This window comes from Aristolochia californica, unplaced genomic scaffold, assembly GCF_029961685.1.
Source record: "Aristolochia californica isolate CCGP_79_NKW_82.1479 unplaced genomic scaffold, dmAriCali1.0.hap1 SCAF_7, whole genome shotgun sequence".
Classification (NCBI taxonomy): Eukaryota; Viridiplantae; Streptophyta; class Magnoliopsida; order Piperales; family Aristolochiaceae; genus Aristolochia; species Aristolochia californica.
This window is the reverse complement of record NW_027182268.1, coordinates 24,286,218-24,309,043: the sequence shown is the minus strand read 5'-3', so window position 1 is coordinate 24,309,043 and position 22,826 is coordinate 24,286,218.

The following is a 22,826-nucleotide window of genomic DNA, read 5'->3' as shown; positions in this document are numbered from 1 at the left end:
ACATTTTGCTGTGATCTATTTGCCTTTTTTTTTACGGGATGAAGGGAGAGCGAAAAACTCGAAGTTTTGATTGAAGAAAAATGTGTACATCTATAACGGAAATGCACAATGCACATATGTAGAGAGAGATAATTCCAAAGAGTGTCTGTAATTTTTAGGGATTGTAAGCACCTTTTCGTTTTTATATCTCAGGTTTTGTAATCGTCGGGAAAATTGTGTTGCGGTGGATTTTTAACTGAGTGTTGAATTGCAATCCATAAGTCATTTCATACAAAAATATAGCCCTTAACGCATGATAAATCACATTACAATCATTTATGATTAATTATGTCAGCTTTTTGCTAATGGGCAAAATAATGGCTTGTTTGACTCGGGTAAATATCCCACCGCAAGTTCAGTTGAGAATTTAATGAGCGTCTGTTATTCTCTTTAAAAGCTTTGCATCCATAGCTCATTTACATCTTTAACATGTTTCAAAAATGCATATCCATTTTTCAATCATGTGTGGATGAAATCTCTGTCTTGCAAAATTCCAAGCTATTAGGGTTAAACTAGTGGAATTTTCCAAAATTGGATAACAGAACTTTTGTGTTCATTTGTGTTGGGTGAATAAATTTTCTTTTATTTATATTTGTTATTGTTTTAAATTTTTTCCATACTTCAACGCTAAAATTTTCATTTTGTTGTAAGCTTTTTCCTTTGTTTTTTTTCGGGATGAAGAGAGAGAGAAAAGTCAAAGTTTTGATTTAAGAAAAAAGTGTACATCTAAAATGGAAAAGCACAATGAACAATTGTAGGGAGAGATAATTCCAAAGATTTTCTGTAATTTGTAGGGACTGTAAGCTTTTTTTAGTTAAATTACGCATGATAAATCCATAAGTCATTTCCTAAAAAATATAGCTTGTTACGCATGATAAATCACTTTACAATCATCTATGATTGTTAGATCAAATTTTTGAAAATAGGCAAAATAAAGACTTGTTAGACTAGGGTAAATATCCCACCGCACGTTCACTTGAGAATTGAATGAGCGTTTGTTATTCTCTTTAAAAGCTTTGGATCCATAGGTCATTTGAATCTTTAACATGTTTCAAGCACGCGTATCCATTTTTAAAACATGTGTAGAAAAAATCTCTTTCATGTAAAATTCCAAGCTTAATAGGGTTGGACTAATGGAATTTCCCAATCTTGGATAACAAAACTTTTGTGTTCATTTATGGTGTGTGAATAGTTATTTTTTATTTACATTAGTTATTATTTTAAATATTTTCCACACATCAACTATAAATTTTTTATTTTGTTGTGATATTTTTTGCCTTTTTTGCTTACGGGATGAAGGGGGAGCGAAAACTCAAAGTTCTGATTTAAGAAAAAAGTGTATATCTAAAATGGAAATGCACAATGCACAAATATAGAGAGAGATATTTCCAAAGAGTGTCTGTCTATTTTCGGGATCGTATGCACTCTTTCGTTTTTATATCTAAGGTTTTACAATCGTCGGGAAAAGGGGGAGGCGGGCGATTTTTAACTGAGTGTTGACTTCAAATCCATAAGTCATTTCTTAGAAAAATATAGCCCGTTACGCATGACTAATCACTTTACAATCATCTGTGATTGTTAGCTCTACTTTTTGAATATGGGCAAAATAATGGCTTGTTTGACTCGGGCAAATATCCCACCGCACGTTCACTTGAGAATTTAATGAGCGTTTGTTATTCTCTTTAAAAGCTTTGGATCCATAGGTCATTTGAATCTTTAACATGTTTCTGGCATGCATAACCATTTTAAAAACATGTATAGAAAAAATCCCCTTCATGTAAAATTCCAAGATATTAGTTTTGGACTAGTGGAATTTCCCAAACTTGGATAACAAAAATTTTGTGTTCATTTGTGGTGTGTGAATAAATTTTCCTCATTTACTTTTTTTATTGTTTTAAACTTTTTCCGTACATCAACTATGAATTTTTCATTTTGCTGTGATCTATTTGCCTTTTTTGTTTACAGGATGAAGGGAGAGCGAAAAACTCGAAGTTTTGATTTAAGAAAAATGTGTACATCTAAAACGGAAATGCACAATGCACACATGTAGAGAGAGATAATTCCAAGAGTGTCTGTAATTTTTTGGGATTGTAAGCACCTTTTCGTTTTTATATCTTAGGTTTTGTAATCGTCGGGAAAAATGGGTTGTGGAGGTTTTTTAACTGTGTGTTGGATTGCAATCCATAAGTCATTTTATACAAAAATATAGCCTGTTACGCATGATAAATCACATTACAATAATCTATGATTAATTATGTCAGCTTTTTGAAAATGGGCAAAATAATGGCATTTTTGACTCGTGTAATTATCCCACCGCAAGTTCACTCTAGAATTAAATGAGCGTGTGTTATTCTCCTTAAAAGCTTTGCATCCATAGCTCATTTGCATCTTTAACATGTTTCAAACATGCATATCCATTTTTAAAACATGTGTGGATGAAATCTCTTTCTTGCAAAATTCCAGCTATTAGGGTTAAACTAGTGAAATTTCCCAAAATTTGATAACAAAACTTTTGTGTTCATTTTTGTTGGGTGAATAAATTTTATTTATTTATATTTGTTATTTTTTTAAATTTTTTCCATCCATCAACTATAAAATTTTCATTTTGTTGTAAGCTTTTTGCCTTGTTTGTTTTGAGGATTGAGGGAGAGCTAAAAGTCAAAGTTTTGATTTAAGAGAAAAGTGTACATCTAAAACGGAAAAGCACAATGCAAAATTGTAGGGAGAGTTAATTCCAAACAGTGTCAGTAATTTTTAGGGATGGTAAGCTCTTTTTAGTTTTTATATCCCAAGTTTTGCAATCGTCGGGAAAAATTGGTGGCAGAGGATTTTTAACTGAGTGTTAAATTGCAATCCATAAGTCTTTTGATACAAATATATAGCCCGTTATGCATGATAAATTACTTTACAATCATCTATGATTGTTAGATCAAATTTTTGAAAATGGGCAAAATAATGACTTGTTAGACTCGGGTAAATATCCCACCGCACGTTCACTTGAGAAAATAATGAGCATTTGTTATTCTCTATAAAAGCTTTGGATCCATAGGTCATTTGAATTTTTAACATGTTTCAAGCATGCATATACATTTTTAAAACATGTGTAGAAAAAATCTCCTTCATGTAAAATTCCAAGCTTAATAGGGTTGGACTAATGGAATTTCCCAAACTTGGATAACAAAACTTTTGTGTTCATTTGTGGTGTGTGAATAGATATTTTTTATTTACATTAGTAATTATTTTAAATATTTTCCAGACATCAACTATAAAATTTTTATTTTGTTGTGATCTTTTTTGCCTTTTTTGTTTACGGGATGAAGGGGGTGTGAAAACTCAAAGTTCTGATTTAAGAAAAAGGTGTACATCTAATATGGAAATGCACAACGCACATATGTTGAGAGAGATAATTCCAATGAGTGTCTGTAATTTTTAGGGATTGTAAGCACCTTTTCGTTTTAATATCTCGGGGTTTGCAATCATCGGGAAAAATGGGTTGCGGAGGATTTTTAACTAAGTGTTGAATAGCAATCCATAAGTCATTTCATACAAAAATATAGCCCGTTACGCATGATAAATCACATTACAATCATCTATGATTGTTAGCTCAACTTTTTGAAAATGGGCAAAATAATGGCTTGTTTGACTCGGGCAAATATCCCACTGCACGTTCACTTGAGAATTGAATGAGCGTTTGTTATTCTCTTTAAAAGCTTTGGATCCATAGCTCATTTGCACCTTTAACATGTTTCTGGCATGCATATCCATTTTTAAAACATGTGTAGAAAAAATCTCCTTCATGTAAAATTCTAAGATATTAGTTTTGGACTAGTGGAATTTCCCAAACTTGGATAACAAAACTTTTGTGTTCATTTGTGGTTTGTGAATAAATTTTCTTCATTTTTTTTTTTATTGTTTTAAACTTTTTCCATCCATCAACTATGAAATTTTCATTTTGCTCTGATCTATTTGCCTTTTTTGTTAACAGGATAAAGGGAGAGCGAAAAATTCGAAGTTTTGATTCAAGAAAAATGTGTACATCTAAAAAGGAAATGCACAATGCACATATGTAGAGAGAGATAATTCCAAAGAGTGTCTGTAATTTTTAGGGATTGTAAGCACCTTTTCGTTTTTATATCTCAGGGTTTGCAATCATCGGGAAAAATGGGTTGCGGAGGATTTTTAACTGAGTGTTGAATTGCAATCCATAAGTCATTTCATACAAAAATATAGCCCGTTATGCATGATAAGTCACATTACAATCATCTATGATTAATTATGTCAGCTTTTTGCAAATGGACAAAATAATGGCATGTTTGACTCGGGTAAATATCCCACCGCAAGTTTTGAGAATTTAATGAGCGTTTGTTATTCTCTTTAAAAGCATTGTATCCATAGCTCATTTGAATCTTTAACATGTTTCAAACATGCATATCAATTTTTAAAACATGTGTGGACGAAATCCCTTTCTTGCAAAATTCCAAGCTATTTGGGTTAAACTAGTGGAATTTCCCAAAATTGGATAACAAAACTTTTGTGTTGATTTGTGTCGGGTGAATAAATTTTCTTGATTTATATCTGTTATTGTTTTAAATTTTTTCCATACATCAACTATAAAACTTTCATTTTGTTGTAAGCTTTTTGCCTTTTTTGTTTTCGGGATGAAGGGAGAGCGAAAAGTCAAAGTTATTATTTAAGAAAAAGGTGACCATCTAAAATGGAAAAGCACAATCCACAATTGTAGGGACAGATAATTCCAAAGAGTGTCTGTAATTTTTAGGGATTGTAAACTCTTTTTAGTTCTTATATCTCAGGTTTTGCAATCGTCAGGAAAAATTGGTGGCAAAGGATTTTTAACTGAGTGTTAAATTGCAATCCATAAGTCATTTCATTCAAAAATATAGCCCGTTACGCATGATAAATCACTTTACAATCATCTATGATTGTTAGATCAAATTTTTGAAAATGGGAAAAATAATGACTTGTTAGACTCGGGTAAATATCCGCACTTCCCTTGAGAAAATAATGAGCGTTTTTTATTCTCTTTAAAAGCTTTGGATCCATAGGTCATTTGAATCTTTAACATGTTTCAAGCATGCATATCCATTTTTAAAACATGTGTAGAAAAAATTTCCTTCATGTACAATTCCAAGCTTAATGAGGTTGGACTAATGGAATTTCCCAAACTTGGATAACAAAACTTTTGTGTTCATTTGTGGTGTGTGAATAGATATTTTTTATTTACAATAGTTATTATTTTAAATATTTTTCACACATCAACTATAAAATTTTTATTTTGTTGTGATCTTTTTTGCCTTTTTTGTTTACGGGATGAAGGGGGAGCGAAAACTTAAAGTCCTTATTTAAGAAAAAAGTGTACATCTAAAATGGAAATGCACAATGCACAAATGTAGAGAGAGATATTTCCAAAGAGTGTCTGTATGTTTTAGGGATCGTATGCACTTTTTCGCTTTTATATCTAAGGTTTTGCAATTGTCGGGAAATGGGGGAGGCCGGCGATTTTTAACAGAGTGTTGACTTCAAATCCATAAGTCATTTCCTACAAAAATATAGCCCGTTATGCATGACAAATAACTTTACAATCATATATGATTGTTAGCTAAACTTTTTGAATATGGGTAAAATAATGGCTTGTTTGACTCGGGCAAATAACCCATCGCACGTTCACTTGAGAATTTAATGAGCGTTTATTATTCTCTTTAAAAGCTTTGGATCCATAGGTCATTTGAATCTTTAACATATTTCTGGCATGCATATCCATTTTTAAAACATGAGTAGAAAAAATCTGCTTCATGTAAAATTCCAAGATATTAGTTTTGGACTAGTGGAATTTCCCAAACTTGGATAACAAAACTTTCGTGTTCATTTGTGGAGTGTGAATAAATTTTTTTCATTTAATTTTTTTATTGTTTTAACTTTTTCCATACATCAACTATGATATTTTCATTTTGCTGTGATCTAGTTGCCTTTTTTGTTTACGGGATGAAAGGAGAGCGAAAAACTCGAAGTTTTGATTTAAGTAAAATGTGTACATCTAAAATGGAAATGCACAAGGCACAGATGTAGAGAGAGATAATTCCAAAGAGTGTCTGTAATTTTTAGGGATTGTAAGCACCTTTTCGTTTTTATATCTCAGATTTTGCAATCGTCGGGAAAAATGGGTTGCGGAGGTTTTTTAACTGACTATTGAATTGCAATCCATAAGACATTTCATACAAAAATAAAGCCCGTTACGCATGATAAATCACATTACAATCATCTATGATTAATTATGTCAGCTTTTTGCAAATGGGCAAAATAATGGCATGTTTGACTCGGGTGAATATCCCACCGCAAGTTTACTTGAGAATTTAATGAGCATTTGTTATTCCCTTTAAAATCTTTGCATCCATAGCCATTTGCATCTTTAACATGTTTCAAACATGCATATCAATTTTTAAAACATGTGTGGACGAAATCACTTTCTTGCAAAATTCCAAGCTATTAGGGTTAAACTAGTGGAATTTCCCAAAATTGGATAACAAAACTTTTGTGTTCATTTGTGTTGGGTGAATAAATTTCCTTTATATATATTTTTTATTGTTTTAAATTTTTTCCATACATCAATCATAAAATTTTCACTTTGTTGTAAGCTTTTTGCCTTGTTTGTTTTCGGGGTGAAGGGAGAGCGAAGAGTCAAAGTTTTGATTTAAGAAAAAAATGTACATCTAAAATGGAAAAGCATAATGCACAATTTTAGAGAGAGATATTTCCAAAGAGTGTCTATAAGTTTTAGGGATTGTAAGCTCTTTTTAGTTTTTATATCTCAAGTTTTGCAATCGTGGGGAAAAATTGGTGGCAGAGTATTTTAATGGGCAAAATAATTACTTGTTAGACTCGGGTAAATATCCCACCGCACGTTCACTTGACAATTTAATGTGCGTTTGTTATTCTCTTTGAAAGCTTTGGATCCATAGGTCATTTGAATCTTTAACATGTTTCAAGCATGCATATCCATTTTTAAAACAGGTGTAGAGAAAATCTCCTTCATGAAAAATTCCAAGCTTAATAGGGTTGGACTAATGGAATTTCACAAACTTGGATAACAAAACTTTTGTGTTCATTTGAGGTGTATGAATAGATATTTTTTATTTACATTAGTTATTACTTTAAATATTTGCCACACATCAACTATAAAATTTTTGTTTTGTTGTGATCTTTTTTGCCTTTTTTGTTTACGGGATAAAGGGTGAGCGAAAACTCAAAGTTCTGATTTTAGAAAAAAGTGTACATCTAAAATGGAGAAGCACAATGCACAAATGTAGAGAGAGATATTTCCAAAGAGTGTTCGTATGTTTTAGGGATCGTATGCACTCTTTCATTTTTATCTCTAAGGTTTTGCAATCGTCGGGAAACGGGGGAGGCGGGCGATATTTAACTGAGTGTTGACTTCAAATCCATAAGACATTTCTTACAAAAATATAGCCCGTTACGCATGACAAATAACTTTACAATCATCTATGATTTTTAGCTCAATTTTTTGAATATGGGCAAAATAATGGCTTGTTTCACTCGGGCAAATATCTCACCACACGTTCTCTTGAGAATTTAATGAGCGTTTGTTATTCTCTTTAAAAGCTTTGGATACATAGGTCATTTGAATCTTTAACATGTTTCTGGCTGGCATAACCATTTTAAAAACATGTATAGAAAAAATCTCCTTCATGTAAAATTCCAAGATATTAGTTTTGGACTACTGGAATTTCCCAAACTTGGATAACAAAACTTTTGTGTTCATTTGTGGTGTGTGAATAGATATTTTTTATTTACAATAGTTATTATTTTAAATATTTGCCACACATCAACTATAAAATTTTTATTTTGTTGTGATCTTTTTTGCCTTTTTTGTTTACAGGATGAAGGGGGAGCGAAAACTCAAAGTTCTGATTTAAGAAAAAAGTGTACATCTAAAATGGAAATGCACAATGCACAAATGTAGAGAGAGATATTTCCAAAGAGTGTCCGTATGTTTTAGGGATCGTATGCACTCTTTCGTTTTTATATCAAAGTTTTTGCAATCATCGGGAAACGGGGGAGGCGGGCGATTTTTAACTGAGTGTTGACTTCAAATCCATAAGTGATTTCTTACAAAAATAAAGCCCGTTACATGACAAATCACTTTAGAATCATCAATGATTGTTAGCTCAACTTTTTGAATAAGGACAAAATAATGGCTTGTTTGACTCGGGCAAATATCCCACCCCACGTTCATTTGAGAATTTAATGAGCGTTTGTTATTCTCTTTAAAAGTTTTGGATACATAGGTCATTTGAATCTTTAACATGTTTCTGGCATGCATATCCATTTTTAAACCATGTGCAGGAAAAATCTCCTTCATGTAAAATTCCAAGAGATTAGTTTTGGACTAGTGGAATTTTCCAAACTTGGATAACAAAAATTTTGTGTTCATTTGTGGTATGTGAATAAATTTTCTTCATTTACTTTTTTTATTGTTTAAAATTTTTTCCATACATCAACTATGAAATTTTCATTTTCCTGTGATCTAGTTGCCTTTTTTGTTTACGGGATGAAGGGAGAGCGAAAAACTCGAAGTTTTTATTTAGGAAAAATGTGTATATCTAAACCGGAAATGCACAATGCACATATGTAGAGAGAGATAATTCCATAGAGTGTCTGTAATTATTAGGGATTGTAAGCACCTTTTCGTTTTTATATCTCAGGTTTTGCAATCGTCGGGAAAAAAGGGTTGAAGAGGATTTTTAACTGAGTGTTGAATTGCAATCCATAAGTCATTTCATACAAAAATATATCAAGTTACGCATGATAAATCACATTACAATCATCTATGATTAATTATGTCAGCTTTTTGCAAATGGGCAAAATAATGGTATGTGTGACTCGGGTAAATATCCCACCGCAAGTTCACTTGAGAATTTAATCAGCGTTTGTTATTCTCTTTAAAACCTTTGCATCCATAGCTCATTTGCATCTTTAACATGTATCAAACATGCATATCCATTTTTAAAACATGTGTGGATGAAATCTCTTTCTTGCAAAATTCCAAGCTATTAGGGTTAAACTAGTGGAATTTCCCAAAATTGGATAACAAAACTGTTGTGTTCATTTGTGTTAGGTGAATAAATTTTCTTTATTTATATTTTTTATTGCTTTAAATTTTTTCCATACCTCAACTATAAAATTTTCATTTTGTTGTAAGCTTTTTGCCTTGTTTGTTTTCGGGATGAAGGGAGAGTGAAAAGTCAAAGTTATGATTTAAGAAAAAAGTGTACATCTAAAATGGAAAAGCACAATGCACAATTGTAGGGAGAGATAATTCCAAAGAGTGTTTGTAATTTTTAGGGATGGTAAGCTCTTTTTAGATTTTATATTTCAGGTTTTGCAATCGTCGGGAAATATTGGTCGCAGAGGATTTTTAACTGAGTGTTGAATTGCAATCTATAAGTTTTTTCATAAAAAAATATAGCCTGTTACGCATGATAAATCACTTTACAATCATCTATGATTGTTAGATCAAATTTTTGAAAATGGGCAAAATGATGACTTGTTAGACTCAGGTAAATATCCCACCGCACATTCACTTGAGAATTCAATGAGCATTTGTTATTCTCTTTAAAAGCTTTGGATCCATAGGTCATTTGAATCTTTAACATGTTTCAAGAATGCATATCGATTTTTAAAACATGTGTGGAAAAAATTTCTTCCATGTAAAATTCCAAGCTTAATAGGGTTGGACTAATGGAATTTCCCAAACTTGGATAACAAAACTTTTGTGTTCATTTGTGGTGTGTGAATAGATATTTTTTATTTACATTAGTTATTATTTTAAATAATTTCCAAATATCAACTATAAATTTTTTATTTTGTTGTGATCTTTTTTACCATTTTTGCTTACGGGATGAAGGGGGAGTGAAAACTCAAAGTTCTGATTTAAGAAAAAAGTGTACATCTAAATTGGAAATGCACAATGCACAAATATAGAGAGGGATATTTCCAAAGAGTGTCTGTATGTTTTAGGGATCGTATGCACTCTTTCGTTTTTATATCTAAGGTTTTGCAATCGTCGGGAAACGGGGGAGGCGGGCGATTTTTAACTGAGTGTTGACTTCAAATCCATAAGTCATTTCTTACAAAAATATAGCCCGTTACGCATGACAAATCACTTTACAGTCATCTATGATTGTTAGCTCAACTTTTTGAATATGGGCAAAATAATGGCTTGTTTGACTCGGGCAAATATCCCACCGCACGTTCACTTGAGAATTTAATGAGCGTTTGTTATTTTCTTTAAAAGCTTAGGATCCATAGGTCATTTGAATCTTTAACATGTTTCTGGCATGCATAACCATTTTAAAAACATGTGTAGAAAAAATCTCCTTCATGTAAAATTCCATGATATTAGTTTTGGACTAGTGGAATTTTCCAAACTTGGATAACAAAAATTTTGTGTTCATTTGTGGTGTGTGAATAAATTTTCTTCATTTACTTTTTTTATTGTTTTAAATTTTTTCCGTACATCAACTATGAAATTTTCATTTTGTTGTGATCTATTTGCCTTTTTTGTTTATGGGATGAAGGAGAGCGAAAAACTCGAAGTTTTGATTTAAGAAAAATGTGTACATCTAAAAAGGAAATGCACAATGCACATATGTAGAGAGAGATAATTCCAAAGAGTGTATGTAATTTTTAGTGATTGTAAGCACCTTTTCGTTTTTATATCTCAGGTTTTGCAATTTTCGGGAAAAATGGGTTGCGAAGGATGTTTAACTAAGTGTTGAACTGCAATCCATAAGTCATTTCATACAAAAATATACCCCGTTACACATGATAAATCACATTACAATCATCTATGATTAATTATGTCAGCTTTTTGCAAATGGGCAAAATAATGGCATTTTTTACTCGGGTAAATATCCCACCGCAAGTTCACTTGAGAATTTAATGAGCGTTAGTTATTCTCTTTAAAAGCTTTGCATCCATAGGTCATTTGAATCTTTAACATGTTTTTGGCATGCATATCCATTTTTAAAACATGTGTAGAAAAAATCTCCTTCATGTAAAATTCGAAGATATTAGTTTTGGACTAGTGGAATTTCCCAAACTGGGATAACAAAACTTTTGTGTTCATTTGTGGTGTGTGAATAAATTTTCGTCTTTTACTTTTTTTATTGTTTTAAACTTTTTCCGTATATCAACTATGAAATTTTCATTTTACTGTGATCTATTTGCCTTTTTTTTTACGGGATGAAGGGAGAGCGAAAAACTCGAAGTTTTGATTTAAAAAAAAATGTACATCTAAAACGGAAATGCACAATGCACATATGTAGAGAGAGATAATTCCAAAGAGTGTCTTTAATTTTTAGGGATTGTAAGCACCTTTTCGTTTTTATAACTCAGGTTTTGCAATCGTCGGGAAAAATGGGTTCCAACGGATTATTAACTGAGTGTTGAATTGCAATCCATAAGTCATTTAATACAAAAATATAGCCCGTTATGCATGATAACTCATATTACAATCATCTATGATTAATTATGTCAGCTTTTTGCAAATGGGCAAAATAATGGCATGTTTGACTCGGGTAAATATCCCACCGCAAGTTCACTTGAGAATTTAATCAGCGTTTGTTATTCTCTTTAAAACCTTTGCATCCATAGCTCATTTGCATCTTTAACATGTTTCAAGCATGCATATCCATTTTTACAACATGTGTGGATGAAATCTCTTTCTTGTAAAATTCTAAGCTATTACGGTTAAACTAGTGGAATTTCCAAAAATTGGATAACAAAACTTTTGTGTTCATTTGTGTTGGGTGACTAAATTTTATTTATTTAAATTTGTTACTGTTTTAAATTTTAAACCATACATCAACTATAAAATTTTCATTTTGTTGTAAGCTTTTTGCCTTGTTTGTTTTCGGGATGAAGGGAGAGCGAAAAGTCAAAGTTTTGATTGAAGAAAGAAGTGTACATCTAAAATGGTAAAGCACAATGCACAATTGTGGGGAGAGATAATTCCGAAGAGTGTCTGTAATTTTTAGGGATTGTAAGCTGTTTTTAGTTTTTATATATCAGGTTTTGCAATCGTCGGGAAAAATTGGTCGCAGAGGATTTTTAACTAGGTGTTAAATTGAAATCCATAAGTCATTTCATACTAAAATATAGCCCCTTACGCATGATAAATCACTTTACAATCATCTATGATTGTTAGATCAAATTTTTGAAAATGGGCAAAATAATGACTTGTTAGACTCAGGTAAATATCCCACCGCACGTTCACTTGAGAATTTACTGAGCGTTTGTTATTCTCTTCGAAAGCTTTGGATCCATAGGTCATTTGAATCTTTAACATGTTTCAAGCATGCATATCCATTTTTAAAACATGTGTAGAAAAGAACTCCTTCATGTAAAATTCCAAGCTTAATAGGGTTGGACTAATGGAATTTCCCAAACTTGAATAACAAAACTTTTGTATTCATTTGTGGTGTGTGAATAGATATTTTTTATTTACATTAGTTATTATTTAAAATATTTGCCACACATCAATTATAAATTTTTTATTTTGTTGTGATCTTTTTTGCCTTTTTTTTTTACGGGATGAAGGGGGAGAGAAAACTCAAAGTTCTTATTTAAGAAAAAAGTGTACATCTAAATTGGAAATGCACAACGCACAATTGTAGAGAGAGATATTTTCAAAGAGTGTCTGTATATTTTAGGGATCGTATGCACTCTTTCGTTTTTATATCTAAGGTGTTGCAATCGTCGGGAAACGGGGGAGGCGGGCGATTTTTAACTGAGTGTTGAGTTCAAATCCATAAGTCATTTCTTTCAAAAATATAGCCCGTTATGCATGACAAATCACTTTACAATCATCTATGATTTTTAGCTCAACTTTTTGAATATGGGCAAAATAATGGCTTGTTTGACTCGGGCAAATATCCAACCGCACGTTCACTTGAGAATTTAATGAGCGTTTGTTATTCTCTTCAAAAGATTTGCATCCATAGGTCATTTGAATCTTTAACATGTTTCTGGCATGCATATCCATTTTTAAAACATGTGTAGAAAAAATCTCCTTCATGTAAGATTCGAAGATAATAGTTTTGGACTAGTGGAATTTCCAAAACTTGGATAACAAAAATTTTGTGTTCATTTGTGGTGTGTGAATAAATTTTCTTCATTTACTTTTTTTATTGTTTTAAACTTTTTCCGTACATCAACTATGAATTTTTCATTTTGCTGTGATCTATTTGCCTTTTTTGTTTACGGGATGAAGGGAGAGCGAAAAACTCGAAGTTTTGATTTAAGAAAAATGTGTACATCTAAAACGGAAATGCATAATGCACATATGTAGAGAGAGATAATTCCAAGAGTGTCTGTAATTTTTTGGGATAGTAAGCACCTTTTCGTTTTTATATCTGAGGTTTTGCAATCGTTGGGAAAAATGGGTTGCGGAGGATTTTTAACTGTGTGTTGGATTGCAATCCATAAGTCATTTTATACAAAAATATAGCCCGTTACGCATGATAAATCACATTACAATAATCTATGATTAATTATGTCAGCTTTTTTAAAATGGGCAAAATAATGGCATTTTTGACTCGGGTAATTATCCCACCGCAAGTTCACTCTAGAATTAAATGAGCGTGTGTTAATCTCTTTAAAAGATTTGCATCCATAGCTCATTTGCATCTTTAACATGTTTCAAACATGCATATCCATTTTTAAAACATGTGTGGATGAAATCTCTTTCTTGCAAAATTCCAGCTATTAGGGTTAAACTAGTGAAATTTCCCAAAATTGGATAACAAAACTTTTGTGTTCATTTTTGTTGGTTGAATAAATTTTATTTATTTATATTTGTTATTGTTTTAAATTTTTTCCATACGTCAACTATAAAATTTTCATTTTGTTGTAAGCTTTTGGCCTTGTTTGTTTTCAGGATTAAGGGAGAGCGAAAAGTCAAAGTTTTGATTTAAGAAAAAAGTGTACATCTAAAATGGAAAAGCACAATGCACAATTGTAGGGAGAGACAATTCCAAACAGTATCTGTAATTTTTAGGGATGGTAAGCTCTTTTTAGTTTTTATATCTCAAGTTTTGCAATCGTCGGGAAAAATTGGTGGCAGAGGATTTTTAACTGAGTGTTAAATTGCAATCCATAAGTCTTTTGATACAAAAATATAGCCCGTTACGCATGATAAATCACTTTACAATCATCTATGATTCTTAGATCAAATTTTTGAAAATGGGCAAAATAATGACTTGTTAGACTCGGGTAAATATCCCACCGCACGTTCACTTGAGAAAATAATGAGCGTTTGTTATTCTCTTTAAAAGTTTTGGATCCATAGGTCATTTGAATCTTTAACATGTTTCAAGCATGCATATACATTTTTAAAACATGTGTAGAAAAAATCTCCTTTATGTAAAATTCCAAGCTTATTAGGGTTGGACTAATGGAATTTCCCAAACCTGGATAACAAAACTTTTGTGTTCATTTGTGGTGTGTGAATAGATATTTTTTATTTACATTAGTTATTATTTTAAATATTTTCCACACATCAACTATAAAATTTTTATTTTCTTGTGATCTTTTTTGCCTTTTTTTTTTACGGGATGAAGGGGGAGTGAAAACTCAAAGTTCTGATTTAAGAAAAAGGTGTACATCTAATATGGAAATGCACAATGCACATATGTTGAGAGAGATAATTCCAATGAGTGTCTGTAATTTTTAGGGATTGAAAGCACATTTTCGTTTTAATATCTCAGGGTTTGCAATCGTCGGGAAAAATGGGAGGCGGGCGATTTTTAACTAAGTGTTGAATTGCAATCCATAAGTTATTTCTTAGAAAAATATAGCCCGTTACGCATGATAAATCACATTACAATCATCTATGATTGTTAGCTCTACTTTTTGAAAATGGGCAAAATAATGGCTTGTTTGACTCGGGCAAATATCCCACCGCACGTTCACTTGAGAATTGAATGAGCGTTTGTTATTCTCTTTAAAAGCTTTGGATCCATAGCTCATTTGCATCTTGAACATGTTTCTGGCATGCATATCCATTTTTAAAACATGTGTAGAAAAAATCTCCTTCATGTAAAATTCCAAGATATTAGTTTTGGACTAGTGGAATTTCCCAAACTTGGATAACAAAACTTTTGTGTTCATTTGTGGTGTGTGAATATATTTTCTTCATTTACTTTCTTTTATTGTTTTAAATTTTTCCGTACATCAACTATGAAATTTTCATTTTGCTCTGATCTATTTGCCTTTTTTGTTAACAGGATAAAGGGAGAGCGAAAAATTCGAAGTTTTGATTTAAGAAAAATTTGTACATCTAAAACAGAAATTCACAATGCACATATGTAGAGAGAGATAATTCCAAAGAGTATCTGTAATTTTTAGGCATTGTAAGCACCTTTTCGTTTTTATATCTCAGGGTTTGCAATCGTCGGGAAAAATGGGTTGCAGAGGATTTTTAACTGAGTGTTGAATTGCAATCCATAAGTCATTTCATACAAAAATATAGCCCGTTATGCATGATAAATCACATTACAATCATCTATGATTAATTATGTCAGCTTTTTGCAAATGGACAAAATAATGGCATGTTTGACTCGGGTAAATATTCCACCGCAAGTTCACTTGAGAATTTAATGAGCGTTTGTTATTCTCTTTAAAAGCATTGTATCCATAGCTCATTTGAATCTTTAACATGTTTCAAACATGCATATCAATTTTTAAAACATGTGTGGACGAAATCCCTTTCTTGCAAAATTCCAAGCTATTAGGGTTAAACTAGTGGAATTTCCCAAAATTGGATAACAAAACTTTTGTGTTCATTTGTGTTGGGTGAATAAATTTTCTTGATTAATATCTGTTATTGTTTTAAATTTTTTCCATACATCAACTATAAAATTTTAATTTTGTTGTAAGCTTTTTGCCTTGTTTGTTTTCGGGATGAAGGGAGAGCGAAAAGTCAAAGTTATGATTTAAGAAAAAGGTGACCATCTAAAATGGAAAAGCACAATCCACAATTGTAGGGACAGATAATTCCAAAGAGTATCTGTAATTTTTAGGGATTGTAAACTCTTTTTAGTTCTTATATCTCTGGTTTCGCAATCGTCAGGAAAAATTGGTGGCAGAGGATTTTTAACTGAGTGTTAAATTGCAATCCATAAGTCATTTCATTCAAAAATATAGCCCGTTACGCATGATAAATCACTTTACAATCATCTATGATTGTTACATCAAATTTTTGAAAATGGGAAAAATAATGACTTGTTAGACTCGGGTAAATCTCCCACCGCACCTTCCCTTGAGAAAATAATGAGCGTTTGTTATTCTCTTCAAAAGCTTTGGATCCATAGGTCATTTGAATCTTTAACATGTTTCAAGCATGCATATCCATTTTTAAAACATGTGTAGAAAAAATTTCCTTCATGTACAATTCCAAGCTTAATGGGGTTGGACTAATGGAATTTCCTAAACTTGGATAACAAAACTATTTTGTTCATTTGTGGTGTGTGAATAGATATTTTTTATTTACAATAGTTATTATTTTAAATATTTTCCACACATCAACTATAAAATTTTTATTTTGTTGTGATCTTTTTTGCCTTTTTTGTTTATGGGATGAAGGGGGAGCGCAAACTTAAAGTTCTTATTTAAGAAAAAAGTGTACATCTAAAATGGAAATGCACAATGCACAAATGTAAAGAGAGATATTTCCAAAGAGTGTCTGTATGTTTTAGGGATCGTATGCACTTTTTCGCTTTTATATCTAAGGTTTTGCAATGGTCGGGAAACGGGGGAGGCGGGCGATTTTTAATTGAGTGTTGACTTCAAATCCATAAGTCATTTCCTACAAAAATATAGCCCGTTACGCATGACAAATCACTTTACAATCATCTATGATTGTTAGCTAAACTTTTTGAATATGGGCAAAATAATGGCTTGTTTGACTCGGGCAAATAACCCACCGCACGTTCACTTGAGAATTTAATGAGCGTTTGTTATTCTCTTTAAAAGCTTTGGATCCATAGGTCATTTGAATCTTTAACATGTTTCTGGCATGCATATCCATTTTTAAAACATGAGTAGAAAAAATCTCCTTCATGTAAAATTCCAAGATATTAGTTTTGGACTAGTGGAATTTCCCAAACTTGGATAACAAAACTTTCGTGTTCATTTGTGGTGAGTGAATAAATTTTCTTCATTTACTTTTTTTATTGTTTTAAACTTTTTCCGTACATTAACTATGAAATTTTCATTTTGCTGTGATCTATTTGCCTTTTTTGTTTACGGGATGAAAGGAGAGCGAAAAACTCGAAGTTTTGATTTAAGAAAAATGTGTACATCTAAAATGGAAATGTACAAGGCACATATGTAGAGAGAGATAATTCCAAAGAGTGTCTGTAATTTTTAGGGATTGTAAGCACCTTGTCATTTTTATATCTCAGGTTTCGTAATCGTCGGGAAAAATGGGTTGCGGAGGATTTTTAACTGACTGTTGAATTGCAATCCATAAGTCATTTAATACAAAAATAAAGCCCGTTACGCATGATAAATCACATTACAATCATCTATGATTAATTATGTCAGCTTTTTGCAAATGGGAAAAATAATGGCATGTTTGACTCGGGTGAATATCCTACCGCAATTTTACTTGAGAATTTAATGAGCGTTTGTTATTCCCTTTAAAATCTTTGCATCCATAGCTCATTTGTATCTTTAACATGCTTCAAACATGCATATCAATTTTTAAAACATGTGTGGACGAAATCACTTTCTTGCAAAATTCCATGCTATTGGGGTTAAACTAGTGGAATTTCCCAAAATTGGATAACAAAAATTTTGTGTTCATTTGTGTTGGGTGAATAAATTTTCTTTATTTATATTTGTTATTGTTTTAAATTTCTTCCATACATCAACTATAAAATTTTCATTTTGCTGTAAACTTTTTGCCTTGATTGTTTTCTGGATGAAGGGAGAGCGAAAATTCAAAGTTTTGATTTAAGAAAAAAGTGTACATCTAAAATGGAAAATCAAAATGCAAAATTGTAGGGAGTGATAATTCCAAAGAATGTCTATAATTTTTAGGGATTGTAAGCTCTTTTTAGTTTTTATATTTCAGTTTTTGCAATTGTTGGGAAAAATTGGTGGCTGAGGATTTTTAATTGAGTGTTGAATTGCAATCCATAAGTCATTTGATACAAAAATATAGCCCATTACGCATGATAAATCACTTTACAATCATCTATGATTGTTAGATCAAATTTTTGAAAATGGGCAAAATAATGACTTGTTAGACTCGGGTAAATATCCCACTGCACGTTCACTTGAGAATTTAATCATTCTTTGCTCGCCAGGCCGGGAGGGGATCCGAGAGGGCTTCTCCGGTGCCACTTCTTCTTTCTGACCATCCCCCTTTAAATATGATTTTTCTTCTTTTAAAACGATTTGCCCTAGAAATTACCTCCATTTCACTAAGGGCATTTTTTGTAAATATCTTCTTCTCCACCCAAATTCTCCTGAAATTCCATAAGTGAATCTATAAAAAGCATTTCAGGAAGAAATAAGACTAAAAAATTAATGAAATATAATTCAGGAGGGAGAAATATGCAATATCGACAGTGATTAATGCCAAATTTAATAAATGCTCATTTCATTTGAAAACCGATAAGTAACCACCTATAACACAATTATAAAGGTTATTCTATTATAATTAACCTAGTTCTCATGTCAGAATATGACATCTATCACACCCCCAAACCTAAATCTTTGCTAGTCCCTAGCAAAACAATAATCGAACCAAAATTAAGCCTAGGAAAACAAAATGCCACTTTCGTAGGGAGCACGATTGCATTTAGCGCATGCAACAAGCCGTTAAACCCCTACTCTGCAGTAGTGGACGAGTTATGTCTCGTGAGGGTTTGCATGAAATTTACCCACAAAATTCATCTAAATCAATAATATAAAAAGAAAAACTGAAGAAAATTTACTCCTCATTAGCATATGACTAATATTTAGTATCGTAAAATATCTGAAATTCATATGAGATCTTGCGAAATATTAAAACCTGTGTAAAATATAGCCTATTATCAATCCAAATACACTCATTGTTACTCCACTTGAACCAATGTGACCCATAAGCTATTACTTCAACAGAACAAAGAGGCAACAAATAACAATAAAATCCTGGTCACATCACAATTAAGAGAAAATAGTAGAGTAAGCTTGTTGTCTGACAATCTCACAGAAGAAATATACCAATTTCAATCTTGACTTGCAACTTCTTTCAAATTACAATTCATCTTCAAAGTTAAGAAACTCATTGCTTCCAGATTGAAAACCATTTTACGCTATTACCAGCGCACTTTTGCTATTACCAGCGTAATTTTTGTTTCACTGAATACTTTTGGTATTACCACCATTTTGTATTCGTCTTCACTGCACATGCACTTATTTTTAAGTAACCAACTATTCTGGTGCATGTCCCTGGGTTTGCCCAGGCTGTTTCTGAAGTTATCTGTCTTTTGCAAGCAAGAATATTTCCCTTCGCATTCATACATTACAACAAGGAATTTCACTGAGGTATAAAAAAGATTGAGTTCAAACAGGCATACAGGACTATTCAGACTAACATAGATCAACACTAGATTTACATGTTCTCTTTTGCAACTAATTTCCAAGTCTAATGCAATAGTAAGTTATCCCACTGAATTCTCATGAATCACAACAAATGATATCAGATTTCTAATAGGCATATTCTACACAAATTTACAAAAATTTTTGAAACACATTTGAACAACTTATTTTAACTCTACTAATGTTAACCACATACTAAGAGGAGTAATTTGAAAACCGGTAACAGAAATCAAAAGAAAACTATTGCTAAGACATAAAAGAGTCGTTTTCCCCGGCAACGGCGCCAAAAACTTGATGTACAATTTTAGTTACATCGACTTTTATACCTCGCAAGCGTACGAATCGTTCATGTAATCTAGCAGTAAGCGAGGGTCATATCCACAGGGAGGATTGAATTTCGTGTATTCTTCAGTCAACTAGCCTAAGCAAATATGATGAATTAATATGAACTAAACACTAATTATATCCTAAATTATCAAGCAATAATTTAATTAACTACTTGCACAACAGGAAACGTCAACTCTAGATTTTACCGTGATTCGTGCCTCTCTCGAGCGCCACGTAACCACGAATCCGGATTCTCAATCCTTGCGTCTAGCCCCTCTCGGGCGCCTAGAGTTAAAGACAGAAATCAGATTAAAATACCAAAATCTAACCTCAATTATAATCTTACCCTAATTAATTAATTTAATCAAATATCAAGAAAACAAATCTTAAATAAACCTTCAATTAACATTCAAAACCTAAGTTCAAACCATATAAAAAATTAAATTCAATAATGACGAATTACTCCCCTTCTTCCTCCTCTCGCTCGGGCAGCAACTCGTTCTCACGGGTGATGCGATTTCCGGAACTTGGTGGTGTCGGGTAGCAATAGTGAGTGGCCGGAGGTAGAGACGATGCCGGCGACGACGGTTAGAAGCCGACGGACGGAGGTAACGTCCGGCGAAGAGCGAAACAGAGCTGACGTTCTCTAACCGGCTCTCTCGAGTCTCGGTTGGAGTCGGAATGGCTCCAGGACTGGTCGGAATATGTAAACGACGCCGGAGGATGGTTGGAAAGAAGAAGTGGCACCGGAGAAGCCCTCTCGGATCCCCTCCCGGCCTGGCGAGCAAAGAATGGCAGCGTCGAACTCGCTACGATGGAGACTCTCTCGAGCTCTCCTCGGGTCTGTTCTCGGTTGCCGGATGGTGGTGGACGACTGTGGACGACGGTGGCCCGGCGAACGGCAGTGGGGAACTCCTCTCGGATCCTCCCCTGTTTCGGTCGACGGTGCTCCTCTGTTTTTCAATACTCTCTCTTTTCCTTTCACGCTCCTCTCCCTCTCGTTCGACGCCTCCCCCTTTAAATATGATTTTTCTTCTTTTAAAACGATTTGCCCTAGAAATTACCTCCATTTCACTAAGGGCATTTTGGTAAATATCTTCTTCTCCACCCAAATTCTCCTGAAATTCCATAATTGAATCTATAAAAAGCATTTCTGGAAGAAATAAGACTAAAAAATTAATGAAATATAATTCAGGAGGGAGAAATATGCAATATCGACAGTGATTAATGCCAAATTTAATAAATGCTCATCTCATTTGAAAATCGATAAGTAACCACCTATAACACAATTATAAAGGTTATTCTATTATAATTAACCTAGTTCTCATGTCAGAATAAGGCATCTATCAATGCGCGTTTGTTATTCTCTTTAAAAGCTTTGGATCCATAGGTCATTTGAATCTTTAACATGTTTCAAGCATGCATATCCATTTTTAAAACATGTGTAGAAAAAATCTCCTTCATGTAAAATTCCAAGCTAAATAGGGTTGGACTAATGGAATTTCCCAAACTTGGATAACAAAACTTTTGTGTCCATTTGTGATGTGTGAATAGATATTTTTTATTTACAATAGTTATTATTTTAAATATTTTCCACACATCAACTATAAAATTTTTATTTTGTTGTGATCTTTTTTGAGTTTTTTGTTTACAGGATGGAGGGGAAACGAAAACTCAAAGTTCTAATTTAAGAAAAAAGTGTACATCTAAAATGGAAATGCACAATGCACAAATGTAGAGACAGATATTTCCAAAGAGTGTCTGTATGTTTTAGGGATCGTATGCACTTTTTTCGTTTTTATATCTAAGGTTTTGCTATCGTCGGAAAACGGGGGAGGCGGGCGATTTTTAACTGAGTGTTGACTTCAAATCCATAAGTCATTTCCTACAAAAATATAGCCTGTTACGCATGACAAATCTCTTTACAATGATCTATGATTGTTAGCTCAACTTTTTGAATATGGGCAAAATAATGGCTTGTTTGACTCGGGCAAATATCCCACCGCACGTTCACTTGAGAATTTAATGAGCATTTGTTATTCTCTTTAAAAGCTTTGGATCCATAGGTCATTTGAATCATTAACATGTTTCTGGCATGCATATCCATTTTTAAAACATGTGTAGAAAAAATCCCCTTCATGTAAAATTCCAAGATATTAGTTTTGGACTAGTGGAATTTACCAAACTTGGATAACAAAAGTTTTGTGTTCATCTGTGGTGTGTGAATAAATTTTCTTCATTTACTTTTTTTTATTTTTTTAATCTTTTTCCGTAATTAAACTATGAAATTTTCATTTTGCTGTGATCTATTTGCCTTTTTTGTTTACGGGATGAAGGAGAGCGAAAAACTCGAAGTTTTGATTTAAGAAAAATGTGTACATCTAAAACGGAAATGCACAATGCACATATGTAGAGAGAGATAATTCCGAAGAGTGTCTGTAATTTTTAGGGATTGTCAGCACTTTTTCGTTTTTATATCCCAGGTTTTGCAATCGTCTAGAAAAATGGGTTGCGGAGGATTTTTAACTGAGTGTTGAATTCCAACCCATATGTCATTTCATACAAAAATATAGCCCGTCACGCATGATAAATCACATCACAATCATCTATGATTATTATGTCAGCTTTTTGCTAATGGGCAAAATAATGGCATGTTTGACTCGTGTAAATATCCCACCGCAAGTTCACTTGAGAATTTAATGAGCGTTTGTTATTCTCTTTAAAAGCTTTGCATCCATAGCTCATTTGCATCTTTAACATGTTTCAAACGT